Below are 27,257 nucleotides of genomic sequence, written 5' to 3'. Positions count from 1 at the left end.
CTCGACTGAGTCCCAAGCCGTCCAAGATGCCCAGCAGCAGCCAGAGTCATTTGCATGTAGGGCCATTGGCTCCACCCCAGCCTCGCTCACGCCGCTGCTCCCACCCGGGGAACATGCAGACAGCTCCAGCTCCAGCTGCTGCTGCTGCTGCTGCTGCTGCTGCTGCCCCCCTCCTCCTCCCGGCCCAGTGGCCAAGTGAATAAGACGCAGGCGAGCTGATCAATCCCCACCAGCCCAGGGAGCCCCAAAAGGGCCAAAGGCAGCAAGGAACAGACAAGCCAAGCAAAAAGACACACAGCGATGCACGGAAGTTGTGGCAGGCCTCCCCCACAAGGGGGAGCCAAAGGCCACAACTGACGCCGCTTTGAGCTGCTCCAAAGTATTCTAGCTCTGGCAACAGGTGTGACGTGCGGCTCTGCCAGAGCACGTTTCTTTCGGTGGGTCGGCTTCTGTCTTTGACCAGAGGAAATCAGGGGAAAGCGCGAACGCAGTCCCCCACTACCACAAATTATGCAGTCGAGTTTCCCGCATTTGGGGAAATCGCAGGGGTCAGCACACCCGGAGTGCAATGGATGAGCCTCACCCTGGGAGAACCACCTTAGTGATCATGGTATCTCCCCTGCCAGGTAAGTATGAGTTGGGGCCCGCCGGTCCGACGAGCGGCCCTCCGACGCAGCTCTCCAACATCGCGGAGTCTCGTGCCCGAAGGGGAGGGGGTGTCTTGGCGTAGGGCGCAGGCCGCCCGGAGGCTCGTTGAGTGGGAGGCGCTGGCTGGCGCCCGGTCCAACCCCCACGGGGCAGGCCGAGCTCGACTGAGTCCCAAGCCGTCCAAGATGCCCAGCAGCAGCCAGAGTCATTTGCATGTAGGGCCATTGGCTCCACCCCAGCCTCGCTCACGCCGCTGCTCCCACCCGGGGAACATGCAGACAGCTCCAGCTCCAGCTGCTGCTGCTGCTGCTGCCGCCCCCCTCCTCCTCCCGGCCCAGTGGCCAAGTGAATAAGACGCAGGCGAGCTGATCAATCCCCACCAGCCCAGGGAGCCCCAAAAGGGCCAAAGGCAGCAAGGAACAGACAAGCCAAGCAAAAAGACACACAGCGATGCACGGAAGTTGTGGCAGGCCTCCCCCACAAGGGGGAGCCAAAGGCCACAACTGACGCCGCTTTGAGCTGCTCCAAAGTATTCTAGCTCTGGCAACAGGTGTGACGTGCGGCTCTGCCAGAGCACGTTTCTTTCGGTGGGTCGGCTTCTGTCTTTGACCAGAGGAAATCAGGGGAAAGCGCGAACGCAGTCCCCCACTACCACAAATTATGCAGTCGAGTTTCCCGCATTTGGGGAAATCGCAGGGGTCAGCACACCCGGAGTGCAATGGATGAGCCTCACCCTGGGAGAACCACCTTAGTGATCATGGTATCTCCCCTGCCAGGTAAGTATGAGTTGGGGCCCGCCGGTCCGACGAGCGGCCCTCCGACGCAGCTCTCCAACATCGCGGAGTCTCGTGCCCGAAGGGGAGGGGGTGTCTTGGCGTAGGGCGCAGGCCGCCCGGAGGCTCGTTGAGTGGGAGGCGCTGGCTGGCGCCCGGTCCAACCCCCACGGGGCAGGCCGAGCTCGACTGAGTCCCAAGCCGTCCAAGATGCCCAGCAGCAGCCAGAGTCATTTGCATGTAGGGCCATTGGCTCCACCCCAGCCTCGCTCACGCCGCTGCTCCCACCCGGGGAACATGCAGACAGCTCCAGCTCCAGCTGCTGCTGCTGCTGCTGCCGCCCCCCTCCTCCTCCCGGCCCAGTGGCCAAGTGAATAAGACGCAGGCGAGCTGATCAATCCCCACCAGCCCAGGGAGCCCCAAAAGGGCCAAAGGCAGCAAGGAACAGAGAAGCCAAGCAAAAAGACACACAGCGATGCACGGAAGTTGTGGCAGGCCTCCCCCACAAGGGGGAGCCAAAGGCCACAACTGACGCCGCTTTGAGCTGCTCCAAAGTATTCTAGCTCTGGCAACAGGTGTGACGTGCGGCTCTGCCAGAGCACGTTTCTTTCGGTGGGTCGGCTTCTGTCTTTGACCAGAGGAAATCAGGGGAAAGCGCGAACGCAGTCCCCCACTACCACAAATTATGCAGTCGAGTTTCCCGCATTTGGGGAAATCGCAGGGGTCAGCACACCCGGAGTGCAATGGATGAGCCTCACCCTGGGAGAACCACCTTAGTGATCATGGTATCTCCCCTGCCAGGTAAGTATGAGTTGGGGCCCGCCGGTCCGACGAGCGGCCCTCCGACGCAGCTCTCCAACATCGCGGAGTCTCGTGCCCGAAGGGGAGGGGGTGTCTTGGCGTAGGGCGCAGGCCGCCCGGAGGCTCGTTGAGTGGGAGGCGCTGGCTGGCGCCCGGTCCAACCCCCACGGGGCAGGCCGAGCTCGACTGAGTCCCAAGCCGTCCAAGATGCCCAGCAGCAGCCAGAGTCATTTGCATGTAGGGCCATTGGCTCCACCCCAGCCTCGCTCACGCCGCTGCTCCCACCCGGGGAACATGCAGACAGCTCCAGCTCCAGCTGCTGCTGCTGCTGCTGCCGCCCCCCTCCTCCTCCCGGCCCAGTGGCCAAGTGAATAAGACGCAGGCGAGCTGATCAATCCCCACCAGCCCAGGGAGCCCCAAAAGGGCCAAAGGCAGCAAGGAACAGACAAGCCAAGCAAAAAGACACAGAGCGATGCACGGAAGTTGTGGCAGGCCTCCCCCACAAGGGGGAGCCAAAGGCCACAACTGACGCCGCTTTGAGCTGCTCCAAAGTATTCTAGCTCTGGCAACAGGTGTGACGTGCGGCTCTGCCAGAGCACGTTTCTTTCGGTGGGTCGGCTTCTGTCTTTGACCAGAGGAAATCAGGGGAAAGCGCGAACGCAGTCCCCCACTACCACAAATTATGCAGTCGAGTTTCCCGCATTTGGGGAAATCGCAGGGGTCAGCACACCCGGAGTGCAATGGATGAGCCTCACCCTGGGAGAACCACCTTAGTGATCATGGTATCTCCCCTGCCAGGTAAGTATGAGTTGGGGCCCGCCGGTCCGACGAGCGGCCCTCCGACGCAGCTCTCCAACATCGCGGAGTCTCGTGCCCGAAGGGGAGGGGGTGTCTTGGCGTAGGGCGCAGGCCGCCCGGAGGCTCGTTGAGTGGGAGGCGCTGGCTGGCGCCCGGTCCAACCCCCACGGGGCAGGCCGAGCTCGACTGAGTCCCAAGCCGTCCAAGATGCCCAGCAGCAGCCAGAGTCATTTGCATGTAGGGCCATTGGCTCCACCCCAGCCTCGCTCACGCCGCTGCTCCCACCCGGGGAACATGCAGACAGCTCCAGCTCCAGCTGCTGCTGCTGCTGCTGCTGCCCCCCTCCTCCTCCCGGCCCAGTGGCCAAGTGAATAAGACGCAGGCGAGCTGATCAATCCCCACCAGCCCAGGGAGCCCCAAAAGGGCCAAAGGCAGCAAGGAACAGACAAGCCAAGCAAAAAGACACACAGCGATGCACGGAAGTTGTGGCAGGCCTCCCCCACAAGGGGGAGCCAAAGGCCACAACTGACGCCGCTTTGAGCTGCTCCAAAGTATTCTAGCTCTGGCAACAGGTGTGACGTGCGGCTCTGCCAGAGCACGTTTCTTTCGGTGGGTCGGCTTCTGTCTTTGACCAGAGGAAATCAGGGGAAAGCGCGAACGCAGTCCCCCACTACCACAAATTATGCAGTCGAGTTTCCCGCATTTGGGGAAATCGCAGGGGTCAGCACACCCGGAGTGCAATGGATGAGCCTCACCCTGGGAGAACCACCTTAGTGATCATGGTATCTCCCCTGCCAGGTAAGTATGAGTTGGGGCCCGCCGGTCCGACGAGCGGCCCTCCGACGCAGCTCTCCAACATCGCGGAGTCTCGTGCCCGAAGGGGAGGGGGTGTCTTGGCGTAGGGCGCAGGCCGCCCGGAGGCTCGTTGAGTGGGAGGCGCTGGCTGGCGCCCGGTCCAACCCCCACGGGGCAGGCCGAGCTCGACTGAGTCCCAAGCCGTCCAAGATGCCCAGCAGCAGCCAGAGTCATTTGCATGTAGGGCCATTGGCTCCACCCCAGCCTCGCTCACGCCGCTGCTCCCACCCGGGGAACATGCAGACAGCTCCAGCTCCAGCTGCTGCTGCTGCTGCTGCCGCCCCCCTCCTCCTCCCGGCCCAGTGGCCAAGTGAATAAGACGCAGGCGAGCTGATCAATCCCCACCAGCCCAGGGAGCCCCAAAAGGGCCAAAGGCAGCAAGGAACAGACAAGCCAAGCAAAAAGACACACAGCGATGCACGGAAGTTGTGGCAGGCCTCCCCCACAAGGGGGAGCCAAAGGCCACAACTGACGCCGCTTTGAGCTGCTCCAAAGTATTCTAGCTCTGGCAACAGGTGTGACGTGCGGCTCTGCCAGAGCACGTTTCTTTCGGTGGGTCGGCTTCTGTCTTTGACCAGAGGAAATCAGGGGAAAGCGCGAACGCAGTCCCCCACTACCACAAATTATGCAGTCGAGTTTCCCGCATTTGGGGAAATCGCAGGGGTCAGCACACCCGGAGTGCAATGGATGAGCCTCACCCTGGGAGAACCACCTTAGTGATCATGGTATCTCCCCTGCCAGGTAAGTATGAGTTGGGGCCCGCCGGTCCGACGAGCGGCCCTCCGACGCAGCTCTCCAACATCGCGGAGTCTCGTGCCCGAAGGGGAGGGGGTGTCTTGGCGTAGGGCGCAGGCCGCCCGGAGGCTCGTTGAGTGGGAGGCGCTGGCTGGCGCCCGGTCCAACCCCCACGGGGCAGGCCGAGCTCGACTGAGTCCCAAGCCGTCCAAGATGCCCAGCAGCAGCCAGAGTCATTTGCATGTAGGGCCATTGGCTCCACCCCAGCCTCGCTCACGCCGCTGCTCCCACCCGGGGAACATGCAGACAGCTCCAGCTCCAGCTGCTGCTGCTGCTGCTGCCGCCCCCCTCCTCCTCCCGGCCCAGTGGCCAAGTGAATAAGACGCAGGCGAGCTGATCAATCCCCACCAGCCCAGGGAGCCCCAAAAGGGCCAAAGGCAGCAAGGAACAGACAAGCCAAGCAAAAAGACACACAGCGATGCACGGAAGTTGTGGCAGGCCTCCCCCACAAGGGGGAGCCAAAGGCCACAACTGACGCCGCTTTGAGCTGCTCCAAAGTATTCTAGCTCTGGCAACAGGTGTGACGTGCGGCTCTGCCAGAGCACGTTTCTTTCGGTGGGTCGGCTTCTGTCTTTGACCAGAGGAAATCAGGGGAAAGCGCGAACGCAGTCCCCCACTACCACAAATTATGCAGTCGAGTTTCCCGCATTTGGGGAAATCGCAGGGGTCAGCACACCCGGAGTGCAATGGATGAGCCTCACCCTGGGAGAACCACCTTAGTGATCATGGTATCTCCCCTGCCAGGTAAGTATGAGTTGGGGCCCGCCGGTCCGACGAGCGGCCCTCCGACGCAGCTCTCCAACATCGCGGAGTCTCGTGCCCGAAGGGGAGGGGGTGTCTTGGCGTAGGGCGCAGGCCGCCCGGAGGCTCGTTGAGTGGGAGGCGCTGGCTGGCGCCCGGTCCAACCCCCACGGGGCAGGCCGAGCTCGACTGAGTCCCAAGCCGTCCAAGATGCCCAGCAGCAGCCAGAGTCATTTGCATGTAGGGCCATTGGCTCCACCCCAGCCTCGCTCACGCCGCTGCTCCCACCCGGGGAACATGCAGACAGCTCCAGCTCCAGCTGCTGCTGCTGCTGCTGCCGCCCCCCTCCTCCTCCCGGCCCAGTGGCCAAGTGAATAAGACGCAGGCGAGCTGATCAATCCCCACCAGCCCAGGGAGCCCCAAAAGGGCCAAAGGCAGCAAGGAACAGACAAGCCAAGCAAAAAGACACACAGCGATGCACGGAAGTTGTGGCAGGCCTCCCCCACAAGGGGGAGCCAAAGGCCACAACTGACGCCGCTTTGAGCTGCTCCAAAGTATTCTAGCTCTGGCAACAGGTGTGACGTGCGGCTCTGCCAGAGCACGTTTCTTTCGGTGGGTCGGCTTCTGTCTTTGACCAGAGGAAATCAGGGGAAAGCGCGAACGCAGTCCCCCACTACCACAAATTATGCAGTCGAGTTTCCCGCATTTGGGGAAATCGCAGGGGTCAGCACACCCGGAGTGCAATGGATGAGCCTCACCCTGGGAGAACCACCTTAGTGATCATGGTATCTCCCCTGCCAGGTAAGTATGAGTTGGGGCCCGCCGGTCCGACGAGCGGCCCTCCGACGCAGCTCTCCAACATCGCGGAGTCTCGTGCCCGAAGGGGAGGGGGTGTCTTGGCGTAGGGCGCAGGCCGCCCGGAGGCTCGTTGAGTGGGAGGCGCTGGCTGGCGCCCGGTCCAACCCCCACGGGGCAGGCCGAGCTCGACTGAGTCCCAAGCCGTCCAAGATGCCCAGCAGCAGCCAGAGTCATTTGCATGTAGGGCCATTGGCTCCACCCCAGCCTCGCTCACGCCGCTGCTCCCACCCGGGGAACATGCAGACAGCTCCAGCTCCAGCTGCTGCTGCTGCTGCTGCCGCCCCCCTCCTCCTCCCGGCCCAGTGGCCAAGTGAATAAGACGCAGGCGAGCTGATCAATCCCCACCAGCCCAGGGAGCCCCAAAAGGGCCAAAGGCAGCAAGGAACAGACAAGCCAAGCAAAAAGACACACAGCGATGCACGGAAGTTGTGGCAGGCCTCCCCCACAAGGGGGAGCCAAAGGCCACAACTGACGCCGCTTTGAGCTGCTCCAAAGTATTCTAGCTCTGGCAACAGGTGTGACGTGCGGCTCTGCCAGAGCACGTTTCTTTCGGTGGGTCGGCTTCTGTCTTTGACCAGAGGAAATCAGGGGAAAGCGCGAACGCAGTCCCCCACTACCACAAATTATGCAGTCGAGTTTCCCGCATTTGGGGAAATCGCAGGGGTCAGCACACCCGGAGTGCAATGGATGAGCCTCACCCTGGGAGAACCACCTTAGTGATCATGGTATCTCCCCTGCCAGGTAAGTATGAGTTGGGGCCCGCCGGTCCGACGAGCGGCCCTCCGACGCAGCTCTCCAACATCGCGGAGTCTCGTGCCCGAAGGGGAGGGGGTGTCTTGGCGTAGGGCGCAGGCCGCCCGGAGGCTCGTTGAGTGGGAGGCGCTGGCTGGCGCCCGGTCCAACCCCCACGGGGCAGGCCGAGCTCGACTGAGTCCCAAGCCGTCCAAGATGCCCAGCAGCAGCCAGAGTCATTTGCATGTAGGGCCATTGGCTCCACCCCAGCCTCGCTCACGCCGCTGCTCCCACCCGGGGAACATGCAGACAGCTCCAGCTCCAGCTGCTGCTGCTGCTGCTGCCGCCCCCCTCCTCCTCCCGGCCCAGTGGCCAAGTGAATAAGACGCAGGCGAGCTGATCAATCCCCACCAGCCCAGGGAGCCCCAAAAGGGCCAAAGGCAGCAAGGAACAGACAAGCCAAGCAAAAAGACACACAGCGATGCACGGAAGTTGTGGCAGGCCTCCCCCACAAGGGGGAGCCAAAGGCCACAACTGACGCCGCTTTGAGCTGCTCCAAAGTATTCTAGCTCTGGCAACAGGTGTGACGTGCGGCTCTGCCAGAGCACGTTTCTTTCGGTGGGTCGGCTTCTGTCTTTGACCAGAGGAAATCAGGGGAAAGCGCGAACGCAGTCCCCCACTACCACAAATTATGCAGTCGAGTTTCCCGCATTTGGGGAAATCGCAGGGGTCAGCACACCCGGAGTGCAATGGATGAGCCTCACCCTGGGAGAACCACCTTAGTGATCATGGTATCTCCCCTGCCAGGTAAGTATGAGTTGGGGCCCGCCGGTCCGACGAGCGGCCCTCCGACGCAGCTCTCCAACATCGCGGAGTCTCGTGCCCGAAGGGGAGGGGGTGTCTTGGCGTAGGGCGCAGGCCGCCCGGAGGCTCGTTGAGTGGGAGGCGCTGGCTGGCGCCCGGTCCAACCCCCACGGGGCAGGCCGAGCTCGACTGAGTCCCAAGCCGTCCAAGATGCCCAGCAGCAGCCAGAGTCATTTGCATGTAGGGCCATTGGCTCCACCCCAGCCTCGCTCACGCCGCTGCTCCCACCCGGGGAACATGCAGACAGCTCCAGCTCCAGCTGCTGCTGCTGCTGCTGCCGCCCCCCTCCTCCTCCCGGCCCAGTGGCCAAGTGAATAAGACGCAGGCGAGCTGATCAATCCCCACCAGCCCAGGGAGCCCCAAAAGGGCCAAAGGCAGCAAGGAACAGACAAGCCAAGCAAAAAGACACACAGCGATGCACGGAAGTTGTGGCAGGCCTCCCCCACAAGGGGGAGCCAAAGGCCACAACTGACGCCGCTTTGAGCTGCTCCAAAGTATTCTAGCTCTGGCAACAGGTGTGACGTGCGGCTCTGCCAGAGCACGTTTCTTTCGGTGGGTCGGCTTCTGTCTTTGACCAGAGGAAATCAGGGGAAAGCGCGAACGCAGTCCCCCACTACCACAAATTATGCAGTCGAGTTTCCCGCATTTGGGGGAAATCGCAGGGGTCAGCACACCCGGAGTGCAATGGATGAGCCTCACCCTGGGAGAACCACCTTAGTGATCATGGTATCTCCCCTGCCAGGTAAGTATGAGTTGGGGCCCGCCGGTCCGACGAGCGGCCCTCCGACGCAGCTCTCCAACATCGCGGAGTCTCGTGCCCGAAGGGGAGGGGGTGTCTTGGCGTAGGGCGCAGGCCGCCCGGAGGCTCGTTGAGTGGGAGGCGCTGGCTGGCGCCCGGTCCAACCCCCACGGGGCAGGCCGAGCTCGACTGAGTCCCAAGCCGTCCAAGATGCCCAGCAGCAGCCAGAGTCATTTGCATGTAGGGCCATTGGCTCCACCCCAGCCTCGCTCACGCCGCTGCTCCCACCCGGGGAACATGCAGACAGCTCCAGCTGCTGCTGCTGCTGCTGCTGCCCCCCTCCTCCTCCCGGCCCAGTGGCCAAGTGAATAAGACGCAGGCGAGCTGATCAATCCCCACCAGCCCAGGGAGCCCCAAAAGGGCCAAAGGCAGCAAGGAACAGACAAGCCAAGCAAAAAGACACACAGCGATGCACGGAAGTTGTGGCAGGCCTCCCCCACAAGGGGGAGCCAAAGGCCACAACTGACGCCGCTTTGAGCTGCTCCAAAGTATTCTAGCTCTGGCAACAGGTGTGACGTGACGTGCGGCTCTGCCAGAGCACGTTTCTTTCGGTGGGTCGGCTTCTGTCTTTGACCAGAGGAAATCAGGGGAAAGCGCGAACGCAGTCCCCCACTACCACAAATTATGCAGTCGAGTTTCCCGCATTTGGGGAAATCGCAGGGGTCAGCACACCCGGAGTGCAATGGATGAGCCTCACCCTGGGAGAACCACCTTAGTGATCATGGTATCTCCCCTGCCAGGTAAGTATGAGTTGGGGCCCGCCGGTCCGACGAGCGGCCCTCCGACGCAGCTCTCCAACATCGCGGAGTCTCGTGCCCGAAGGGGAGGGGGTGTCTTGGCGTAGGGCGCAGGCCGCCCGGAGGCTCGTTGAGTGGGAGGCGCTGGCTGGCGCCCGGTCCAACCCCCACGGGGCAGGCCGAGCTCGACTGAGTCCCAAGCCGTCCAAGATGCCCAGCAGCAGCCAGAGTCATTTGCATGTAGGGCCATTGGCTCCACCCCAGCCTCGCTCACGCCGCTGCTCCCACCCGGGGAACATGCAGACAGCTCCAGCTGCTGCTGCTGCTGCTGCTGCCCCCCTCCTCCTCCCGGCCCAGTGGCCAAGTGAATAAGACGCAGGCGAGCTGATCAATCCCCACCAGCCCAGGGAGCCCCAAAAGGGCCAAAGGCAGCAAGGAACAGACAAGCCAAGCAAAAAGACACACAGCGATGCACGGAAGTTGTGGCAGGCCTCCCCCACAAGGGGGAGCCAAAGGCCACAACTGACGCCGCTTTGAGCTGCTCCAAAGTATTCTAGCTCTGGCAACAGGTGTGACGTGACGTGCGGCTCTGCCAGAGCACGTTTCTTTCGGTGGGTCGGCTTCTGTCTTTGACCAGAGGAAATCAGGGGAAAGCGCGAACGCAGTCCCCCACTACCACAAATTATGCAGTCGAGTTTCCCGCATTTGGGGAAATCGCAGGGGTCAGCACACCCGGAGTGCAATGGATGAGCCTCACCCTGGGAGAACCACCTTAGTGATCATGGTATCTCCCCTGCCAGGTAAGTATGAGTTGGGGCCCGCCGGTCCGACGAGCGGCCCTCCGACGCAGCTCTCCAACATCGCGGAGTCTCGTGCCCGAAGGGGAGGGGGTGTCTTGGCGTAGGGCGCAGGCCGCCCGGAGGCTCGTTGAGTGGGAGGCGCTGGCTGGCGCCCGGTCCAACCCCCACGGGGCAGGCCGAGCTCGACTGAGTCCCAAGCCGTCCAAGATGCCCAGCAGCAGCCAGAGTCATTTGCATGTAGGGCCATTGGCTCCACCCCAGCCTCGCTCACGCCGCTGCTCCCACCCGGGGAACATGCAGACAGCTCCAGCTGCTGCTGCTGCTGCTGCTGCCCCCCTCCTCCTCCCGGCCCAGTGGCCAAGTGAATAAGACGCAGGCGAGCTGATCAATCCCCACCAGCCCAGGGAGCCCCAAAAGGGCCAAAGGCAGCAAGGAACAGACAAGCCAAGCAAAAAGACACACAGCGATGCACGGAAGTTGTGGCAGGCCTCCCCCACAAGGGGGAGCCAAAGGCCACAACTGACGCCGCTTTGAGCTGCTCCAAAGTATTCTAGCTCTGGCAACAGGTGTGACGTGACGTGCGGCTCTGCCAGAGCACGTTTCTTTCGGTGGGTCGGCTTCTGTCTTTGACCAGAGGAAATCAGGGGAAAGCGCGAACGCAGTCCCCCACTACCACAAATTATGCAGTCGAGTTTCCCGCATTTGGGGAAATCGCAGGGGTCAGCACACCCGGAGTGCAATGGATGAGCCTCACCCTGGGAGAACCACCTTAGTGATCATGGTATCTCCCCTGCCAGGTAAGTATGAGTTGGGGCCCGCCGGTCCGACGAGCGGCCCTCCGACGCAGCTCTCCAACATCGCGGAGTCTCGTGCCCGAAGGGGAGGGGGTGTCTTGGCGTAGGGCGCAGGCCGCCCGGAGGCTCGTTGAGTGGGAGGCGCTGGCTGGCGCCCGGTCCAACCCCCACGGGGCAGGCCGAGCTCGACTGAGTCCCAAGCCGTCCAAGATGCCCAGCAGCAGCCAGAGTCATTTGCATGTAGGGCCATTGGCTCCACCCCAGCCTCGCTCACGCCGCTGCTCCCACCCGGGGAACATGCAGACAGCTCCAGCTGCTGCTGCTGCTGCTGCTGCCCCCCTCCTCCTCCCGGCCCAGTGGCCAAGTGAATAAGACGCAGGCGAGCTGATCAATCCCCACCAGCCCAGGGAGCCCCAAAAGGGCCAAAGGCAGCAAGGAACAGACAAGCCAAGCAAAAAGACACACAGCGATGCACGGAAGTTGTGGCAGGCCTCCCCCACAAGGGGGAGCCAAAGGCCACAACTGACGCCGCTTTGAGCTGCTCCAAAGTATTCTAGCTCTGGCAACAGGTGTGACGTGACGTGCGGCTCTGCCAGAGCACGTTTCTTTCGGTGGGTCGGCTTCTGTCTTTGACCAGAGGAAATCAGGGGAAAGCGCGAACGCAGTCCCCCACTACTACAAATTATGCAGTCGAGTTTCCCGCATTTGGGGAAATCGCAGGGGTCAGCACACCCGGAGTGCAATGGATGAGCCTCACCCTGGGAGAACCACCTTAGTGATCATGGTATCTCCCCTGCCAGGTAAGTATGAGTTGGGGCCCGCCGGTCCGACGAGCGGCCCTCCGACGCAGCTCTCCAACATCGCGGAGTCTCGTGCCCGAAGGGGAGGGGGTGTCTTGGCGTAGGGCGCAGGCCGCCCGGAGGCTCGTTGAGTGGGAGGCGCTGGCTGGCGCCCGGTCCAACCCCCACGGGGCAGGCCGAGCTCGACTGAGTCCCAAGCCGTCCAAGATGCCCAGCAGCAGCCAGAGTCATTTGCATGTAGGGCCATTGGCTCCACCCCAGCCTCGCTCACGCCGCTGCTCCCACCCGGGGAACATGCAGACAGCTCCAGCTGCTGCTGCTGCTGCTGCTGCTGCTGCCCCCCTCCTCCTCCCGGCCCAGTGGCCAAGTGAATAAGACGCAGGCGAGCTGATCAATCCCCACCAGCCCAGGGAGCCCCAAAAGGGCCAAAGGCAGCAAGGAACAGACAAGCCAAGCAAAAAGACACACAGCGATGCACGGAAGTTGTGGCAGGCCTCCCCCACAAGGGGGAGCCAAAGGCCACAACTGACGCCGCTTTGAGCTGCTCCAAAGTATTCTAGCTCTGGCAACAGGTGTGACGTGACGTGCGGCTCTGCCAGAGCACGTTTCTTTCGGTGGGTCGGCTTCTGTCTTTGACCAGAGGAAATCAGGGGAAAGCGCGAACGCAGTCCCCCACTACCACAAATTATGCAGTCGAGTTTCCCGCATTTGGGGAAATCGCAGGGGTCAGCACACCCGGAGTGCAATGGATGAGCCTCACCCTGGGAGAACCACCTTAGTGATCATGGTATCTCCCCTGCCAGGTAAGTATGAGTTGGGGCCCGCCGGTCCGACGAGCGGCCCTCCGACGCAGCTCTCCAACATCGCGGAGTCTCGTGCCCGAAGGGGAGGGGGTGTCTTGGCGTAGGGCGCAGGCCGCCCGGAGGCTCGTTGAGTGGGAGGCGCTGGCTGGCGCCCGGTCCAACCCCCACGGGGCAGGCCGAGCTCGACTGAGTCCCAAGCCGTCCAAGATGCCCAGCAGCAGCCAGAGTCATTTGCATGTAGGGCCATTGGCTCCACCCCAGCCTCGCTCACGCCGCTGCTCCCACCCGGGGAACATGCAGACAGCTCCAGCTGCTGCTGCTGCTGCTGCTGCTGCTCTCCCTCCTCCTCCCGGCCCAGTGGCCAAGTGAATAAGACGCAGGCGAGCTGATCAATCCCCACCAGCCCAGGGAGCCCCAAAAGGGCCAAAGGCAGCAAGGAACAGACAAGCCAAGCAAAAAGACACACAGCGATGCACGGAAGTTGTGGCAGGCCTCCCCCACAAGGGGGAGCCAAAGGCCACAACTGACGCCGCTTTGAGCTGCTCCAAAGTATTCTAGCTCTGGCAACAGGTGTGACGTGACGTGCGGCTCTGCCAGAGCACGTTTCTTTCGGTGGGTCGGCTTCTGTCTTTGACCAGAGGAAATCAGGGGAAAGCGCGAACGCAGTCCCCCACTACCACAAATTATGCAGTCGAGTTTCCCGCATTTGGGGAAATCGCAGGGGTCAGCACACCCGGAGTGCAATGGATGAGCCTCACCCTGGGAGAACCACCTTAGTGATCATGGTATCTCCCCTGCCAGGTAAGTATGAGTTGGGGCCCGCCGGTCCGACGAGCGGCCCTCCGACGCAGCTCTCCAACATCGCGGAGTCTCGTGCCCGAAGGGGAGGGGGTGTCTTGGCGTAGGGCGCAGGCCGCCCGGAGGCTCGTTGAGTGGGAGGCGCTGGCTGGCGCCCGGTCCAACCCCCACGGGGCAGGCCGAGCTCGACTGAGTCCCAAGCCGTCCAAGATGCCCAGCAGCAGCCAGAGTCATTTGCATGTAGGGCCATTGGCTCCACCCCAGCCTCGCTCACGCCGCTGCTCCCACCCGGGGAACATGCAGACAGCTCCAGCTGCTGCTGCTGCTGCTGCTGCTGCTGCCCCCCTCCTCCTCCCGGCCCAGTGGCCAAGTGAATAAGACGCAGGCGAGCTGATCAATCCCCACCAGCCCAGGGAGCCCCAAAAGGGCCAAAGGCAGCAAGGAACAGACAAGCCAAGCAAAAAGACACACAGCGATGCACGGAAGTTGTGGCAGGCCTCCCCCACAAGGGGGAGCCAAAGGCCACAACTGACGCCGCTTTGAGCTGCTCCAAAGTATTCTAGCTCTGGCAACAGGTGTGACGTGACGTGCGGCTCTGCCAGAGCACGTTTCTTTCGGTGGGTCGGCTTCTGTCTTTGACCAGAGGAAATCAGGGGAAAGCGCGAACGCAGTCCCCCACTACCACAAATTATGCAGTCGAGTTTCCCGCATTTGGGGAAATCGCAGGGGTCAGCACACCCGGAGTGCAATGGATGAGCCTCACCCTGGGAGAACCACCTTAGTGATCATGGTATCTCCCCTGCCAGGTAAGTATGAGTTGGGGCCCGCCGGTCCGACGAGCGGCCCTCCGACGCAGCTCTCCAACATCGCGGAGTCTCGTGCCCGAAGGGGAGGGGGTGTCTTGGCGTAGGGCGCAGGCCGCCCGGAGGCTCGTTGAGTGGGAGGCGCTGGCTGGCGCCCGGTCCAACCCCCACGGGGCAGGCCGAGCTCGACTGAGTCCCAAGCCGTCCAAGATGCCCAGCAGCAGCCAGAGTCATTTGCATGTAGGGCCATTGGCTCCACCCCAGCCTCGCTCACGCCGCTGCTCCCACCCGGGGAACATGCAGACAGCTCCAGCTGCTGCTGCTGCTGCTGCTGCTGCTGCCCCCCTCCTCCTCCCGGCCCAGTGGCCAAGTGAATAAGACGCAGGCGAGCTGATCAATCCCCACCAGCCCAGGGAGCCCCAAAAGGGCCAAAGGCAGCAAGGAACAGACAAGCCAAGCAAAAAGACACACAGCGATGCACGGAAGTTGTGGCAGGCCTCCCCCACAAGGGGGAGCCAAAGGCCACAACTGACGCCGCTTTGAGCTGCTCCAAAGTATTCTAGCTCTGGCAACAGGTGTGACGTGACGTGCGGCTCTGCCAGAGCACGTTTCTTTCGGTGGGTCGGCTTCTGTCTTTGACCAGAGGAAATCAGGGGAAAGCGCGAACGCAGTCCCCCACTACCACAAATTATGCAGTCGAGTTTCCCGCATTTGGGGAAATCGCAGGGGTCAGCACACCCGGAGTGCAATGGATGAGCCTCACCCTGGGAGAACCACCTTAGTGATCATGGTATCTCCCCTGCCAGGTAAGTATGAGTTGGGGCCCGCCGGTCCGACGAGCGGCCCTCCGACGCAGCTCTCCAACATCGCGGAGTCTCGTGCCCGAAGGGGAGGGGGTGTCTTGGCGTAGGGCGCAGGCCGCCCGGAGGCTCGTTGAGTGGGAGGCGCTGGCTGGCGCCCGGTCCAACCCCCACGGGGCAGGCCGAGCTCGACTGAGTCCCAAGCCGTCCAAGATGCCCAGCAGCAGCCAGAGTCATTTGCATGTAGGGCCATTGGCTCCACCCCAGCCTCGCTCACGCCGCTGCTCCCACCCGGGGAACATGCAGACAGCTCCAGCTGCTGCTGCTGCTGCTGCTGCTGCCCCCCTCCTCCTCCCGGCCCAGTGGCCAAGTGAATAAGACGCAGGCGAGCTGATCAATCCCCACCAGCCCAGGGAGCCCCAAAAGGGCCAAAGGCAGCAAGGAACAGACAAGCCAAGCAAAAAGACACACAGCGATGCACGGAAGTTGTGGCAGGCCTCCCCCACAAGGGGGAGCCAAAGGCCACAACTGACGCCGCTTTGAGCTGCTCCAAAGTATTCTAGCTCTGGCAACAGGTGTGACGTGACGTGCGGCTCTGCCAGAGCACGTTTCTTTCGGTGGGTCGGCTTCTGTCTTTGACCAGAGGAAATCAGGGGAAAGCGCGAACGCAGTCCCCCACTACCACAAATTATGCAGTCGAGTTTCCCGCATTTGGGGAAATCGCAGGGGTCAGCACACCCGGAGTGCAATGGATGAGCCTCACCCTGGGAGAACCACCTTAGTGATCATGGTATCTCCCCTGCCAGGTAAGTATGAGTTGGGGCCCGCCGGTCCGACGAGCGGCCCTCCGACGCAGCTCTCCAACATCGCGGAGTCTCGTGCCCGAAGGGGAGGGGGTGTCTTGGCGTAGGGCGCAGGCCGCCCGGAGGCTCGTTGAGTGGGAGGCGCTGGCTGGCGCCCGGTCCAACCCCCACGGGGCAGGCCGAGCTCGACTGAGTCCCAAGCCGTCCAAGATGCCCAGCAGCAGCCAGAGTCATTTGCATGTAGGGCCATTGGCTCCACCCCAGCCTCGCTCACGCCGCTGCTCCCACCCGGGGAACATGCAGACAGCTCCAGCTGCTGCTGCTGCTGCTGCTGCCCCCCTCCTCCTCCCGGCCCAGTGGCCAAGTGAATAAGACGCAGGCGAGCTGATCAATCCCCACCAGCCCAGGGAGCCCCAAAAGGGCCAAAGGCAGCAAGGAACAGACAAGCCAAGCAAAAAGACACACAGCGATGCACGGAAGTTGTGGCAGGCCTCCCCCACAAGGGGGAGCCAAAGGCCACAACTGACGCCGCTTTGAGCTGCTCCAAAGTATTCTAGCTCTGGCAACAGGTGTGACGTGACGTGCGGCTCTGCCAGAGCACGTTTCTTTCGGTGGGTCGGCTTCTGTCTTTGACCAGAGGAAATCAGGGGAAAGCGCGAACGCAGTCCCCCACTACCACAAATTATGCAGTCGAGTTTCCCGCATTTGGGGAAATCGCAGGGGTCAGCACACCCGGAGTGCAATGGATGAGCCTCACCCTGGGAGAACCACCTTAGTGATCATGGTATCTCCCCTGCCAGGTAAGTATGAGTTGGGGCCCGCCGGTCCGACGAGCGGCCCTCCGACGCAGCTCTCCAACATCGCGGAGTCTCGTGCCCGAAGGGGAGGGGGTGTCTTGGCGTAGGGCGCAGGCCGCCCGGAGGCTCGTTGAGTGGGAGGCGCTGGCTGGCGCCCGGTCCAACCCCCACGGGGCAGGCCGAGCTCGACTGAGTCCCAAGCCGTCCAAGATGCCCAGCAGCAGCCAGAGTCATTTGCATGTAGGGCCATTGGCTCCACCCCAGCCTCGCTCACGCCGCTGCTCCCACCCGGGGAACATGCAGACAGCTCCAGCTGCTGCTGCTGCTGCTGCTGCCCCCCTCCTCCTCCCGGCCCAGTGGCCAAGTGAATAAGACGCAGGCGAGCTGATCAATCCCCACCAGCCCAGGGAGCCCCAAAAGGGCCAAAGGCAGCAAGGAACAGACAAGCCAAGCAAAAAGACACACAGCGATGCACGGAAGTTGTGGCAGGCCTCCCCCACAAGGGGGAGCCAAAGGCCACAACTGACGCCGCTTTGAGCTGCTCCAAAGTATTCTAGCTCTGGCAACAGGTGTGACGTGACGTGCGGCTCTGCCAGAGCACGTTTCTTTCGGTGGGTCGGCTTCTGTCTTTGACCAGAGGAAATCAGGGGAAAGCGCGAACGCAGTCCCCCACTACCACAAATTATGCAGTCGAGTTTCCCGCATTTGGGGAAATCGCAGGGGTCAGCACACCCGGAGTGCAATGGATGAGCCTCACCCTGGGAGAACCACCTTAGTGATCATGGTATCTCCCCTGCCAGGTAAGTATGAGTTGGGGCCCGCCGGTCCGACGAGCGGCCCTCCGACGCAGCTCTCCAACATCGCGGAGTCTCGTGCCCGAAGGGGAGGGGGTGTCTTGGCGTAGGGCGCAGGCCGCCCGGAGGCTCGTTGAGTGGGAGGCGCTGGCTGGCGCCCGGTCCAACCCCCACGGGGCAGGCCGAGCTCGACTGAGTCCCAAGCCGTCCAAGATGCCCAGCAGCAGCCAGAGTCATTTGCATGTAGGGCCATTGGCTCCACCCCAGCCTCGCTCACGCCGCTGCTCCCACCCGGGGAACATGCAGACAGCTCCAGCTGCTGCTGCTGCTGCTGCTGCCCCCCTCCTCCTCCCGGCCCAGTGGCCAAGTGAATAAGACGCAGGCGAGCTGATCAATCCCCACCAGCCCAGGGAGCCCCAAAAGGGCCAAAGGCAGCAAGGAACAGACAAGCCAAGCAAAAAGACACACAGCGATGCACGGAAGTTGTGGCAGGCCTCCCCCACAAGGGGGAGCCAAAGGCCACAACTGACGCCGCTTTGAGCTGCTCCAAAGTATTCTAGCTCTGGCAACAGGTGTGACGTGACGTGCGGCTCTGCCAGAGCACGTTTCTTTCGGTGGGTCGGCTTCTGTCTTTGACCAGAGGAAATCAGGGGAAAGCGCGAACGCAGTCCCCCACTACCACAAATTATGCAGTCGAGTTTCCCGCATTTGGGGAAATCGCAGGGGTCAGCACACCCGGAGTGCAATGGATGAGCCTCACCCTGGGAGAACCACCTTAGTGATCATGGTATCTCCCCTGCCAGGTAAGTATGAGTTGGGGCCCGCCGGTCCGACGAGCGGCCCTCCGACGCAGCTCTCCAACATCGCGGAGTCTCGTGCCCGAAGGGGAGGGGGTGTCTTGGCGTAGGGCGCAGGCCGCCCGGAGGCTCGTTGAGTGGGAGGCGCTGGCTGGCGCCCGGTCCAACCCCCACGGGGCAGGCCGAGCTCGACTGAGTCCCAAGCCGTCCAAGATGCCCAGCAGCAGCCAGAGTCATTTGCATGTAGGGCCATTGGCTCCACCCCAGCCTCGCTCACGCCGCTGCTCCCACCCGGGGAACATGCAGACAGCTCCAGCTGCTGCTGCTGCTGCTGCTGCTGCCCCCCTCCTCCTCCCGGCCCAGTGGCCAAGTGAATAAGACGCAGGCGAGCTGATCAATCCCCACCAGCCCAGGGAGCCCCAAAAGGGCCAAAGGCAGCAAGGAACAGACAAGCCAAGCAAAAAGACACACAGCGATGCACGGAAGTTGTGGCAGGCCTCCCCCACAAGGGGGAGCCAAAGGCCACAACTGACGCCGCTTTGAGCTGCTCCAAAGTATTCTAGCTCTGGCAACAGGTGTGACGTGACGTGCGGCTCTGCCAGAGCACGTTTCTTTCGGTGGGTCGGCTTCTGTCTTTGACCAGAGGAAATCAGGGGAAAGCGCGAACGCAGTCCCCCACTACCACAAATTATGCAGTCGAGTTTCCCGCATTTGGGGAAATCGCAGGGGTCAGCACACCCGGAGTGCAATGGATGAGCCTCACCCTGGGAGAACCACCTTAGTGATCATGGTATCTCCCCTGCCAGGTAAGTATGAGTTGGGGCCCGCCGGTCCGACGAGCGGCCCTCCGACGCAGCTCTCCAACATCGCGGAGTCTCGTGCCCGAAGGGGAGGGGGTGTCTTGGCGTAGGGCGCAGGCCGCCCGGAGGCTCGTTGAGTGGGAGGCGCTGGCTGGCGCCCGGTCCAACCCCCACGGGGCAGGCCGAGCTCGACTGAGTCCCAAGCCGTCCAAGATGCCCAGCAGCAGCCAGAGTCATTTGCATGTAGGGCCATTGGCTCCACCCCAGCCTCGCTCACGCCGCTGCTCCCACCCGGGGAACATGCAGACAGCTCCAGCTGCTGCTGCTGCTGCTGCTGCTGCTGCCCCCCTCCTCCTCCCGGCCCAGTGGCCAAGTGAATAAGACGCAGGCGAGCTGATCAATCCCCACCAGCCCAGGGAGCCCCAAAAGGGCCAAAGGCAGCAAGGAACAGACAAGCCAAGCAAAAAGACACACAGCGATGCACGGAAGTTGTGGCAGGCCTCCCCCACAAGGGGGAGCCAAAGGCCACAACTGACGCCGCTTTGAGCTGCTCCAAAGTATTCTAGCTCTGGCAACAGGTGTGACGTGACGTGCGGCTCTGCCAGAGCACGTTTCTTTCGGTGGGTCGGCTTCTGTCTTTGACCAGAGGAAATCAGGGGAAAGCGCGAACGCAGTCCCCCACTACCACAAATTATGCAGTCGAGTTTCCCGCATTTGGGGAAATCGCAGGGGTCAGCACACCCGGAGTGCAATGGATGAGCCTCACCCTGGGAGAACCACCTTAGTGATCATGGTATCTCCCCTGCCAGGTAAGTATGAGTTGGGGCCCGCCGGTCCGACGAGCGGCCCTCCGACGCAGCTCTCCAACATCGCGGAGTCTCGTGCCCGAAGGGGAGGGGGTGTCTTGGCGTAGGGCGCAGGCCGCCCGGAGGCTCGTTGAGTGGGAGGCGCTGGCTGGCGCCCGGTCCAACCCCCACGGGGCAGGCCGAGCTCGACTGAGTCCCAAGCCGTCCAAGATGCCCAGCAGCAGCCAGAGTCATTTGCATGTAGGGCCATTGGCTCCACCCCAGCCTCGCTCACGCCGCTGCTCCCACCCGGGGAACATGCAGACAGCTCCAGCTGCTGCTGCTGCTGCTGCTGCTGCCGCCCCCCTCCTCCTCCCGGCCCAGTGGCCAAGTGAATAAGACGCAGGCGAGCTGATCAATCCCCACCAGCCCAGGGAGCCCCAAAAGGGCCAAAGGCAGCAAGGAACAGACAAGCCAAGCAAAAAGACACACAGCGATGCACGGAAGTTGTGGCAGGCCTCCCCCACAAGGGGGAGCCAAAGGCCACAACTGACGCCGCTTTGAGCTGCTCCAAAGTATTCTAGCTCTGGCAACAGGTGTGACGTGACGTGCGGCTCTGCCAGAGCACGTTTCTTTCGGTGGGTCGGCTTCTGTCTTTGACCAGAGGAAATCAGGGGAAAGCGCGAACGCAGTCCCCCACTACCACAAATTATGCAGTCGAGTTTCCCGCATTTGGGGAAATCGCAGGGGTCAGCACACCCGGAGTGCAATGGATGAGCCTCACCCTGGGAGAACCACCTTAGTGATCATGGTATCTCCCCTGCCAGGTAAGTATGAGTTGGGGCCCGCCGGTCCGACGAGCGGCCCTCCGACGCAGCTCTCCAACATCGCGGAGTCTCGTGCCCGAAGGGGAGGGGGTGTCTTGGCGTAGGGCGCAGGCCGCCCGGAGGCTCGTTGAGTGGGAGGCGCTGGCTGGCGCCCGGTCCAACCCCCACGGGGCAGGCCGAGCTCGACTGAGTCCCAAGCCGTCCAAGATGCCCAGCAGCAGCCAGAGTCATTTGCATGTAGGGCCATTGGCTCCACCCCAGCCTCGCTCACGCCGCTGCTCCCACCCGGGGAACATGCAGACAGCTCCAGCTGCTGCTGCTGCTGCTGCTGCCCCCCTCCTCCTCCCGGCCCAGTGGCCAAGTGAATAAGACGCAGGCGAGCTGATCAATCCCCACCAGCCCAGGGAGCCCCAAAAGGGCCAAAGGCAGCAAGGAACAGACAAGCCAAGCAAAAAGACACACAGCGATGCACGGAAGTTGTGGCAGGCCTCCCCCACAAGGGGGAGCCAAAGGCCACAACTGACGCCGCTTTGAGCTGCTCCAAAGTATTCTAGCTCTGGCAACAGGTGTGACGTGACGTGCGGCTCTGCCAGAGCACGTTTCTTTCGGTGGGTCGGCTTCTGTCTTTGACCAGAGGAAATCAGGGGAAAGCGCGAACGCAGTCCCCCACTACCACAAATTATGCAGTCGAGTTTCCCGCATTTGGGGAAATCGCAGGGGTCAGCACACCCGGAGTGCAATGGATGAGCCTCACCCTGGGAGAACCACCTTAGTGATCATGGTATCTCCCCTGCCAGGTAAGTATGAGTTGGGGCCCGCCGGTCCGACGAGCGGCCCTCCGACGCAGCTCTCCAACATCGCGGAGTCTCGTGCCCGAAGGGGAGGGGGTGTCTTGGCGTAGGGCGCAGGCCGCCCGGAGGCTCGTTGAGTGGGAGGCGCTGGCTGGCGCCCGGTCCAACCCCCACGGGGCAGGCCGAGCTCGACTGAGTCCCAAGCCGTCCAAGATGCCCAGCAGCAGCCAGAGTCATTTGCATGTAGGGCCATTGGCTCCACCCCAGCCTCGCTCACGCCGCTGCTCCCACCCGGGGAACATGCAGACAGCTCCAGCTGCTGCTGCTGCTGCTGCTGCCCCCCTCCTCCTCCCGGCCCAGTGGCCAAGTGAATAAGACGCAGGCGAGCTGATCAATCCCCACCAGCCCAGGGAGCCCCAAAAGGGCCAAAGGCAGCAAGGAACAGACAAGCCAAGCAAAAAGACACACAGCGATGCACGGAAGTTGTGGCAGGCCTCCCCCACAAGGGGGAGCCAAAGGCCACAACTGACGCCGCTTTGAGCTGCTCCAAAGTATTCTAGCTCTGGCAACAGGTGTGACGTGACGTGCGGCTCTGCCAGAGCACGTTTCTTTCGGTGGGTCGGCTTCTGTCTTTGACCAGAGGAAATCAGGGGAAAGCGCGAACGCAGTCCCCCACTACCACAAATTATGCAGTCGAGTTTCCCGCATTTGGGGAAATCGCAGGGGTCAGCACACCCGGAGTGCAATGGATGAGCCTCACCCTGGGAGAACCACCTTAGTGATCATGGTATCTCCCCTGCCAGGTAAGTATGAGTTGGGGCCCGCCGGTCCGACGAGCGGCCCTCCGACGCAGCTCTCCAACATCGCGGAGTCTCGTGCCCGAAGGGGAGGGGGTGTCTTGGCGTAGGGCGCAGGCCGCCCGGAGGCTCGTTGAGTGGGAGGCGCTGGCTGGCGCCCGGTCCAACCCCCACGGGGCAGGCCGAGCTCGACTGAGTCCCAAGCCGTCCAAGATGCCCAGCAGCAGCCAGAGTCATTTGCATGTAGGGCCATTGGCTCCACCCCAGCCTCGCTCACGCCGCTGCTCCCACCCGGGGAACATGCAGACAGCTCCACGCTGCTGCTGCTGCTGCTGCTGCTGCCCCCCTCCTCCTCCCGGCCCAGTGGCCAAGTGAATAAGACGCAGGCGAGCTGATCAATCCCCACCAGCCCAGGGAGCCCCAAAAGGGCCAAAGGCAGCAAGGAACAGACAAGCCAAGCAAAAAGACACACAGCGATGCACGGAAGTTGTGGCAGGCCTCCCCCACAAGGGGGAGCCAAAGGCCACAACTGACGCCGCTTTGAGCTGCTCCAAAGTATTCTAGCTCTGGCAACAGGTGTGACGTGACGTGCGGCTCTGCCAGAGCACGTTTCTTTCGGTGGGTCGGCTTCTGTCTTTGACCAGAGGAAATCAGGGGAAAGCGCGAACGCAGTCCCCCACTACCACAAATTATGCAGTCGAGTTTCCCGCATTTGGGGAAATCGCAGGGGTCAGCACACCCGGAGTGCAATGGATGAGCCTCACCCTGGGAGAACCACCTTAGTGATCATGGTATCTCCCCTGCCAGGTAAGTATGAGTTGGGGCCCGCCGGTCCGACGAGCGGCCCTCCGACGCAGCTCTCCAACATCGCGGAGTCTCGTGCCCGAAGGGGAGGGGGTGTCTTGGCGTAGGGCGCAGGCCGCCCGGAGGCTCGTTGAGTGGGAGGCGCTGGCTGGCGCCCGGTCCAACCCCCACGGGGCAGGCCGAGCTCGACTGAGTCCCAAGCCGTCCAAGATGCCCAGCAGCAGCCAGAGTCATTTGCATGTAGGGCCATTGGCTCCACCCCAGCCTCGCTCACGCCGCTGCTCCCACCCGGGGAACATGCAGACAGCTCCAGCTGCTGCTGCTGCTGCTGCTGCTGCCGCCCCCCTCCTCCTCCCGGCCCAGTGGCCAAGTGAATAAGACGCAGGCGAGCTGATCAATCCCCACCAGCCCAGGGAGCCCCAAAAGGGCCAAAGGCAGCAAGGAACAGACAAGCCAAGCAAAAAGACACACAGCGATGCACGGAAGTTGTGGCAGGCCTCCCCCACAAGGGGGAGCCAAAGGCCACAACTGACGCCGCTTTGAGCTGCTCCAAAGTATTCTAGCTCTGGCAACAGGTGTGACGTGACGTGCGGCTCTGCCAGAGCACGTTTCTTTCGGTGGGTCGGCTTCTGTCTTTGACCAGAGGAAATCAGGGGAAAGCGCGAACGCAGTCCCCCACTACCACAAATTATGCAGTCGAGTTTCCCGCATTTGGGGAAATCGCAGGGGTCAGCACACCCGGAGTGCAATGGATGAGCCTCACCCTGGGAGAACCACCTTAGTGATCATGGTATCTCCCCTGCCAGGTAAGTATGAGTTGGGGCCCGCCGGTCCGACGAGCGGCCCTCCGACGCAGCTCTCCAACATCGCGGAGTCTCGTGCCCGAAGGGGAGGGGGTGTCTTGGCGTAGGGCGCAGGCCGCCCGGAGGCTCGTTGAGTGGGAGGCGCTGGCTGGCGCCCGGTCCAACCCCCACGGGGCAGGCCGAGCTCGACTGAGTCCCAAGCCGTCCAAGATGCCCAGCAGCAGCCAGAGTCATTTGCATGTAGGGCCATTGGCTCCACCCCAGCCTCGCTCACGCCGCTGCTCCCACCCGGGGAACATGCAGACAGCTCCAGCTGCTGCTGCTGCTGCTGCTGCGCCCCCCTCCTCCTCCCGGCCCAGTGGCCAAGTGAATAAGACGCAGGCGAGCTGATCAATCCCCACCAGCCCAGGGAGCCCCAAAAGGGCCAAAGGCAGCAAGGAACAGACAAGCCAAGCAAAAAGACACACAGCGATGCACGGAAGTTGTGGCAGGCCTCCCCCACAAGGGGGAGCCAAAGGCCACAACTGACGCCGCTTTGAGCTGCTCCAAAGTATTCTAGCTCTGGCAACAGGTGTGACGTGACGTGCGGCTCTGCCAGAGCACGTTTCTTTCGGTGGGTCGGCTTCTGTCTTTGACCAGAGGAAATCAGGGGAAAGCGCGAACGCAGTCCCCCACTACCACAAATTATGCAGTCGAGTTTCCCGCATTTGGGGAAATCGCAGGGGTCAGCACACCCGGAGTGCAATGGATGAGCCTCACCCTGGGAGAACCACCTTAGTGATCATGGTATCTCCCCTGCCAGGTAAGTATGAGTTGGGGCCCGCCGGTCCGACGAGCGGCCCTCCGACGCAGCTCTCCAACATCGCGGAGTCTCGTGCCCGAAGGGGAGGGGGTGTCTTGGCGTAGGGCGCAGGCCGCCCGGAGGCTCGTTGAGTGGGAGGCGCTGGCTGGCGCCCGGTCCAACCCCCACGGGGCAGGCCGAGCTCGACTGAGTCCCAAGCCGTCCAAGATGCCCAGCAGCAGCCAGAGTCATTTGCATGTAGGGCCATTGGCTCCACCCCAGCCTCGCTCACGCCGCTGCTCCCACCCGGGGAACATGCAGACAGCTCCAGCTGCTGCTGCTGCTGCTGCTGCTGCCCCCCTCCTCCTCCCGGCCCAGTGGCCAAGTGAATAAGACGCAGGCGAGCTGATCAATCCCCACCAGCCCAGGGAGCCCCAAAAGGGCCAAAGGCAGCAAGGAACAGACAAGCCAAGCAAAAAGACACACAGCGATGCACGGAAGTTGTGGCAGGCCTCCCCCACAAGGGGGAGCCAAAGGCCACAACTGACGCCGCTTTGAGCTGCTCCAAAGTATTCTAGCTCTGGCAACAGGTGTGACGTGACGTGCGGCTCTGCCAGAGCACGTTTCTTTCGGTGGGTCGGCTTCTGTCTTTGACCAGAGGAAATCAGGGGAAAGCGCGAACGCAGTCCCCCACTACCACAAATTATGCAGTCGAGTTTCCCGCATTTGGGGAAATCGCAGGGGTCAGCACACCCGGAGTGCAATGGATGAGCCTCACCCTGGGAGAACCACCTTAGTGATCATGGTATCTCCCCTGCCAGGTAAGTATGAGTTGGGGCCCGCCGGTCCGACGAGCGGCCCTCCGACGCAGCTCTCCAACATCGCGGAGTCTCGTGCCCGAAGGGGAGGGGGTGTCTTGGCGTAGGGCGCAGGCCGCCCGGAGGCTCGTTGAGTGGGAGGCGCTGGCTGGCGCCCGGTCCAACCCCCACGGGGCAGGCCGAGCTCGACTGAGTCCCAAGCCGTCCAAGATGCCCAGCAGCAGCCAGAGTCATTTGCATGTAGGGCCATTGGCTCCACCCCAGCCTCGCTCACGCCGCTGCTCCCACCCGGGGAACATGCAGACAGCTCCAGCTGCTGCTGCTGCTGCCTGCTGCCCCCCTCCTCCTCCCGGCCCAGTGGCCAAGTGAATAAGACGCAGGCGAGCTGATCAATCCCCACCAGCCCAGGGAGCCCCAAAAGGGCCAAAGGCAGCAAGGAACAGACAAGCCAAGCAAAAAGACACACAGCGATGCACGGAAGTTGTGGCAGGCCTCCCCCACAAGGGGGAGCCAAAGGCCACAACTGACGCCGCTTTGAGCTGCTCCAAAGTATTCTAGCTCTGGCAACAGGTGTGACGTGACGTGCGGCTCTGCCAGAGCACGTTTCTTTCGGTGGGTCGGCTTCTGTCTTTGACCAGAGGAAATCAGGGGAAAGCGCGAACGCAGTCCCCCACTACCACAAATTATGCAGTCGAGTTTCCCGCATTTGGGGAAATCGCAGGGGTCAGCACACCCGGAGTGCAATGGATGAGCCTCACCCTGGGAGAACCACCTTAGTGATCATGGTATCTCCCCTGCCAGGTAAGTATGAGTTGGGGCCCGCCGGTCCGACGAGCGGCCCTCCGACGCAGCTCTCCAACATCGCGGAGTCTCGTGCCCGAAGGGGAGGGGGTGTCTTGGCGTAGGGCGCAGGCCGCCCGGAGGCTCGTTGAGTGGGAGGCGCTGGCTGGCGCCCGGTCCAACCCCCACGGGGCAGGCCGAGCTCGACTGAGTCCCAAGCCGTCCAAGATGCCCAGCAGCAGCCAGAGTCATTTGCATGTAGGGCCATTGGCTCCACCCCAGCCTCGCTCACGCCGCTGCTCCCACCCGGGGAACATGCAGACAGCTCCAGCTGCTGCTGCTGCTGCTGCTGCTGCCCCCCTCCTCCTCCCGGCCCAGTGGCCAAGTGAATAAGACGCAGGCGAGCTGATCAATCCCCACCAGCCCAGGGAGCCCCAAAAGGGCCAAAGGCAGCAAGGAACAGACAAGCCAAGCAAAAAGACACACAGCGATGCACGGAAGTTGTGGCAGGCCTCCCCCACAAGGGGGAGCCAAAGGCCACAACTGACGCCGCTTTGAGCTGCTCCAAAGTATTCTAGCTCTGGCAACAGGTGTGACGTGACGTGCGGCTCTGCCAGAGCACGTTTCTTTCGGTGGGTCGGCTTCTGTCTTTGACCAGAGGAAATCAGGGGAAAGCGCGAACGCAGTCCCCCACTACCACAAATTATGCAGTCGAGTTTCCCGCATTTGGGGAAATCGCAGGGGTCAGCACACCCGGAGTGCAATGGATGAGCCTCACCCTGGGAGAACCACCTTAGTGATCATGGTATCTCCCCTGCCAGGTAAGTATGAGTTGGGGCCCGCCGGTCCGACGAGCGGCCCTCCGACGCAGCTCTCCAACATCGCGGAGTCTCGTGCCCGAAGGGGAGGGGGTGTCTTGGCGTAGGGCGCAGGCCGCCCGGAGGCTCGTTGAGTGGGAGGCGCTGGCTGGCGCCCGGTCCAACCCCCACGGGGCAGGCCGAGCTCGACTGAGTCCCAAGCCGTCCAAGATGCCCAGCAGCAGCCAGAGTCATTTGCATGTAGGGCCATTGGCTCCACCCCA

At 62.5% G+C, this 27,257-nt stretch overlaps 34 non-coding genes across 34 annotated transcripts; all 34 read right to left on the bottom strand.

Moving 5' to 3' along the window:
• Nucleotides 1–470: 470 nt before the first annotated feature.
• LOC141056707 (U1 spliceosomal RNA) lies at nucleotides 471–634 on the bottom strand. The gene has a single exon (XR_012221891.1). It is a non-coding gene; the product is annotated as a U1 spliceosomal RNA (small nuclear RNA).
• Nucleotides 635–1,268: 634 nt separating this feature from the next.
• Nucleotides 1,269–1,432, bottom strand: LOC141056706 (U1 spliceosomal RNA). The gene has a single exon (XR_012221890.1). It is a non-coding gene; the product is annotated as a U1 spliceosomal RNA (small nuclear RNA).
• A 634-nt stretch (nucleotides 1,433–2,066) lies between these two features.
• Nucleotides 2,067–2,230, bottom strand: LOC141056705 (U1 spliceosomal RNA). Its single transcript, XR_012221889.1, has one exon. It is a non-coding gene; the product is annotated as a U1 spliceosomal RNA (small nuclear RNA).
• Nucleotides 2,231–2,864: 634 nt separating this feature from the next.
• Nucleotides 2,865–3,028, bottom strand: LOC141056699 (U1 spliceosomal RNA). The gene has a single exon (XR_012221888.1). It is a non-coding gene; the product is annotated as a U1 spliceosomal RNA (small nuclear RNA).
• A 634-nt stretch (nucleotides 3,029–3,662) lies between these two features.
• LOC141056687 (U1 spliceosomal RNA) lies at nucleotides 3,663–3,826 on the bottom strand. Its single transcript, XR_012221887.1, has one exon. It is a non-coding gene; the product is annotated as a U1 spliceosomal RNA (small nuclear RNA).
• A 634-nt stretch (nucleotides 3,827–4,460) lies between these two features.
• On the bottom strand, nucleotides 4,461–4,624 carry LOC141056675 (U1 spliceosomal RNA). The gene has a single exon (XR_012221876.1). It is a non-coding gene; the product is annotated as a U1 spliceosomal RNA (small nuclear RNA).
• Nucleotides 4,625–5,258: 634 nt separating this feature from the next.
• LOC141056663 (U1 spliceosomal RNA) lies at nucleotides 5,259–5,422 on the bottom strand. The gene has a single exon (XR_012221865.1). It is a non-coding gene; the product is annotated as a U1 spliceosomal RNA (small nuclear RNA).
• Nucleotides 5,423–6,056: 634 nt separating this feature from the next.
• LOC141056651 (U1 spliceosomal RNA) lies at nucleotides 6,057–6,220 on the bottom strand. The gene has a single exon (XR_012221854.1). It is a non-coding gene; the product is annotated as a U1 spliceosomal RNA (small nuclear RNA).
• Nucleotides 6,221–6,854: 634 nt separating this feature from the next.
• LOC141056638 (U1 spliceosomal RNA) lies at nucleotides 6,855–7,018 on the bottom strand. The gene has a single exon (XR_012221842.1). It is a non-coding gene; the product is annotated as a U1 spliceosomal RNA (small nuclear RNA).
• A 634-nt stretch (nucleotides 7,019–7,652) lies between these two features.
• Nucleotides 7,653–7,816, bottom strand: LOC141056626 (U1 spliceosomal RNA). Its single transcript, XR_012221831.1, has one exon. It is a non-coding gene; the product is annotated as a U1 spliceosomal RNA (small nuclear RNA).
• A 634-nt stretch (nucleotides 7,817–8,450) lies between these two features.
• On the bottom strand, nucleotides 8,451–8,615 carry LOC141056660 (U1 spliceosomal RNA). Its single transcript, XR_012221862.1, has one exon. It is a non-coding gene; the product is annotated as a U1 spliceosomal RNA (small nuclear RNA).
• Nucleotides 8,616–9,248: 633 nt separating this feature from the next.
• On the bottom strand, nucleotides 9,249–9,412 carry LOC141056613 (U1 spliceosomal RNA). Its single transcript, XR_012221820.1, has one exon. It is a non-coding gene; the product is annotated as a U1 spliceosomal RNA (small nuclear RNA).
• A 633-nt stretch (nucleotides 9,413–10,045) lies between these two features.
• LOC141056601 (U1 spliceosomal RNA) lies at nucleotides 10,046–10,209 on the bottom strand. The gene has a single exon (XR_012221809.1). It is a non-coding gene; the product is annotated as a U1 spliceosomal RNA (small nuclear RNA).
• A 633-nt stretch (nucleotides 10,210–10,842) lies between these two features.
• Nucleotides 10,843–11,006, bottom strand: LOC141056588 (U1 spliceosomal RNA). The gene has a single exon (XR_012221798.1). It is a non-coding gene; the product is annotated as a U1 spliceosomal RNA (small nuclear RNA).
• A 633-nt stretch (nucleotides 11,007–11,639) lies between these two features.
• LOC141056659 (U1 spliceosomal RNA) lies at nucleotides 11,640–11,803 on the bottom strand. The gene has a single exon (XR_012221861.1). It is a non-coding gene; the product is annotated as a U1 spliceosomal RNA (small nuclear RNA).
• A 639-nt stretch (nucleotides 11,804–12,442) lies between these two features.
• Nucleotides 12,443–12,606, bottom strand: LOC141056576 (U1 spliceosomal RNA). Its single transcript, XR_012221787.1, has one exon. It is a non-coding gene; the product is annotated as a U1 spliceosomal RNA (small nuclear RNA).
• A 637-nt stretch (nucleotides 12,607–13,243) lies between these two features.
• On the bottom strand, nucleotides 13,244–13,407 carry LOC141056564 (U1 spliceosomal RNA). The gene has a single exon (XR_012221776.1). It is a non-coding gene; the product is annotated as a U1 spliceosomal RNA (small nuclear RNA).
• A 639-nt stretch (nucleotides 13,408–14,046) lies between these two features.
• Nucleotides 14,047–14,210, bottom strand: LOC141056552 (U1 spliceosomal RNA). Its single transcript, XR_012221765.1, has one exon. It is a non-coding gene; the product is annotated as a U1 spliceosomal RNA (small nuclear RNA).
• A 639-nt stretch (nucleotides 14,211–14,849) lies between these two features.
• LOC141056540 (U1 spliceosomal RNA) lies at nucleotides 14,850–15,013 on the bottom strand. Its single transcript, XR_012221754.1, has one exon. It is a non-coding gene; the product is annotated as a U1 spliceosomal RNA (small nuclear RNA).
• A 636-nt stretch (nucleotides 15,014–15,649) lies between these two features.
• LOC141056528 (U1 spliceosomal RNA) lies at nucleotides 15,650–15,813 on the bottom strand. The gene has a single exon (XR_012221743.1). It is a non-coding gene; the product is annotated as a U1 spliceosomal RNA (small nuclear RNA).
• A 633-nt stretch (nucleotides 15,814–16,446) lies between these two features.
• Nucleotides 16,447–16,610, bottom strand: LOC141056515 (U1 spliceosomal RNA). Its single transcript, XR_012221731.1, has one exon. It is a non-coding gene; the product is annotated as a U1 spliceosomal RNA (small nuclear RNA).
• Nucleotides 16,611–17,243: 633 nt separating this feature from the next.
• LOC141056503 (U1 spliceosomal RNA) lies at nucleotides 17,244–17,407 on the bottom strand. Its single transcript, XR_012221720.1, has one exon. It is a non-coding gene; the product is annotated as a U1 spliceosomal RNA (small nuclear RNA).
• A 633-nt stretch (nucleotides 17,408–18,040) lies between these two features.
• Nucleotides 18,041–18,204, bottom strand: LOC141056491 (U1 spliceosomal RNA). Its single transcript, XR_012221709.1, has one exon. It is a non-coding gene; the product is annotated as a U1 spliceosomal RNA (small nuclear RNA).
• Nucleotides 18,205–18,840: 636 nt separating this feature from the next.
• LOC141056478 (U1 spliceosomal RNA) lies at nucleotides 18,841–19,004 on the bottom strand. Its single transcript, XR_012221698.1, has one exon. It is a non-coding gene; the product is annotated as a U1 spliceosomal RNA (small nuclear RNA).
• Nucleotides 19,005–19,643: 639 nt separating this feature from the next.
• Nucleotides 19,644–19,807, bottom strand: LOC141056466 (U1 spliceosomal RNA). Its single transcript, XR_012221687.1, has one exon. It is a non-coding gene; the product is annotated as a U1 spliceosomal RNA (small nuclear RNA).
• Nucleotides 19,808–20,446: 639 nt separating this feature from the next.
• Nucleotides 20,447–20,610, bottom strand: LOC141056454 (U1 spliceosomal RNA). Its single transcript, XR_012221676.1, has one exon. It is a non-coding gene; the product is annotated as a U1 spliceosomal RNA (small nuclear RNA).
• Nucleotides 20,611–21,243: 633 nt separating this feature from the next.
• LOC141056442 (U1 spliceosomal RNA) lies at nucleotides 21,244–21,407 on the bottom strand. The gene has a single exon (XR_012221665.1). It is a non-coding gene; the product is annotated as a U1 spliceosomal RNA (small nuclear RNA).
• Nucleotides 21,408–22,040: 633 nt separating this feature from the next.
• Nucleotides 22,041–22,204, bottom strand: LOC141056430 (U1 spliceosomal RNA). Its single transcript, XR_012221654.1, has one exon. It is a non-coding gene; the product is annotated as a U1 spliceosomal RNA (small nuclear RNA).
• A 637-nt stretch (nucleotides 22,205–22,841) lies between these two features.
• LOC141056418 (U1 spliceosomal RNA) lies at nucleotides 22,842–23,005 on the bottom strand. Its single transcript, XR_012221643.1, has one exon. It is a non-coding gene; the product is annotated as a U1 spliceosomal RNA (small nuclear RNA).
• Nucleotides 23,006–23,644: 639 nt separating this feature from the next.
• Nucleotides 23,645–23,808, bottom strand: LOC141056406 (U1 spliceosomal RNA). Its single transcript, XR_012221632.1, has one exon. It is a non-coding gene; the product is annotated as a U1 spliceosomal RNA (small nuclear RNA).
• A 635-nt stretch (nucleotides 23,809–24,443) lies between these two features.
• On the bottom strand, nucleotides 24,444–24,607 carry LOC141056723 (U1 spliceosomal RNA). Its single transcript, XR_012221905.1, has one exon. It is a non-coding gene; the product is annotated as a U1 spliceosomal RNA (small nuclear RNA).
• Nucleotides 24,608–25,243: 636 nt separating this feature from the next.
• Nucleotides 25,244–25,407, bottom strand: LOC141056710 (U1 spliceosomal RNA). The gene has a single exon (XR_012221894.1). It is a non-coding gene; the product is annotated as a U1 spliceosomal RNA (small nuclear RNA).
• Nucleotides 25,408–26,041: 634 nt separating this feature from the next.
• Nucleotides 26,042–26,205, bottom strand: LOC141056644 (U1 spliceosomal RNA). Its single transcript, XR_012221848.1, has one exon. It is a non-coding gene; the product is annotated as a U1 spliceosomal RNA (small nuclear RNA).
• A 636-nt stretch (nucleotides 26,206–26,841) lies between these two features.
• On the bottom strand, nucleotides 26,842–27,005 carry LOC141056521 (U1 spliceosomal RNA). The gene has a single exon (XR_012221737.1). It is a non-coding gene; the product is annotated as a U1 spliceosomal RNA (small nuclear RNA).
• Nucleotides 27,006–27,257: the final 252 nt, after the last annotated feature.

This window comes from Dendrobates tinctorius, unplaced genomic scaffold (assembly GCF_039654945.1).
Source record: "Dendrobates tinctorius isolate UK_male_01 unplaced genomic scaffold, ASM3965494v1 ptg000197l, whole genome shotgun sequence".
NCBI classification, from domain to species: Eukaryota; Metazoa; Chordata; class Amphibia; order Anura; family Dendrobatidae; genus Dendrobates; species Dendrobates tinctorius.
The sequence above is the reverse complement of the archived record's forward strand: the minus strand, read 5'-3'. Positions and strand labels throughout refer to the sequence as shown.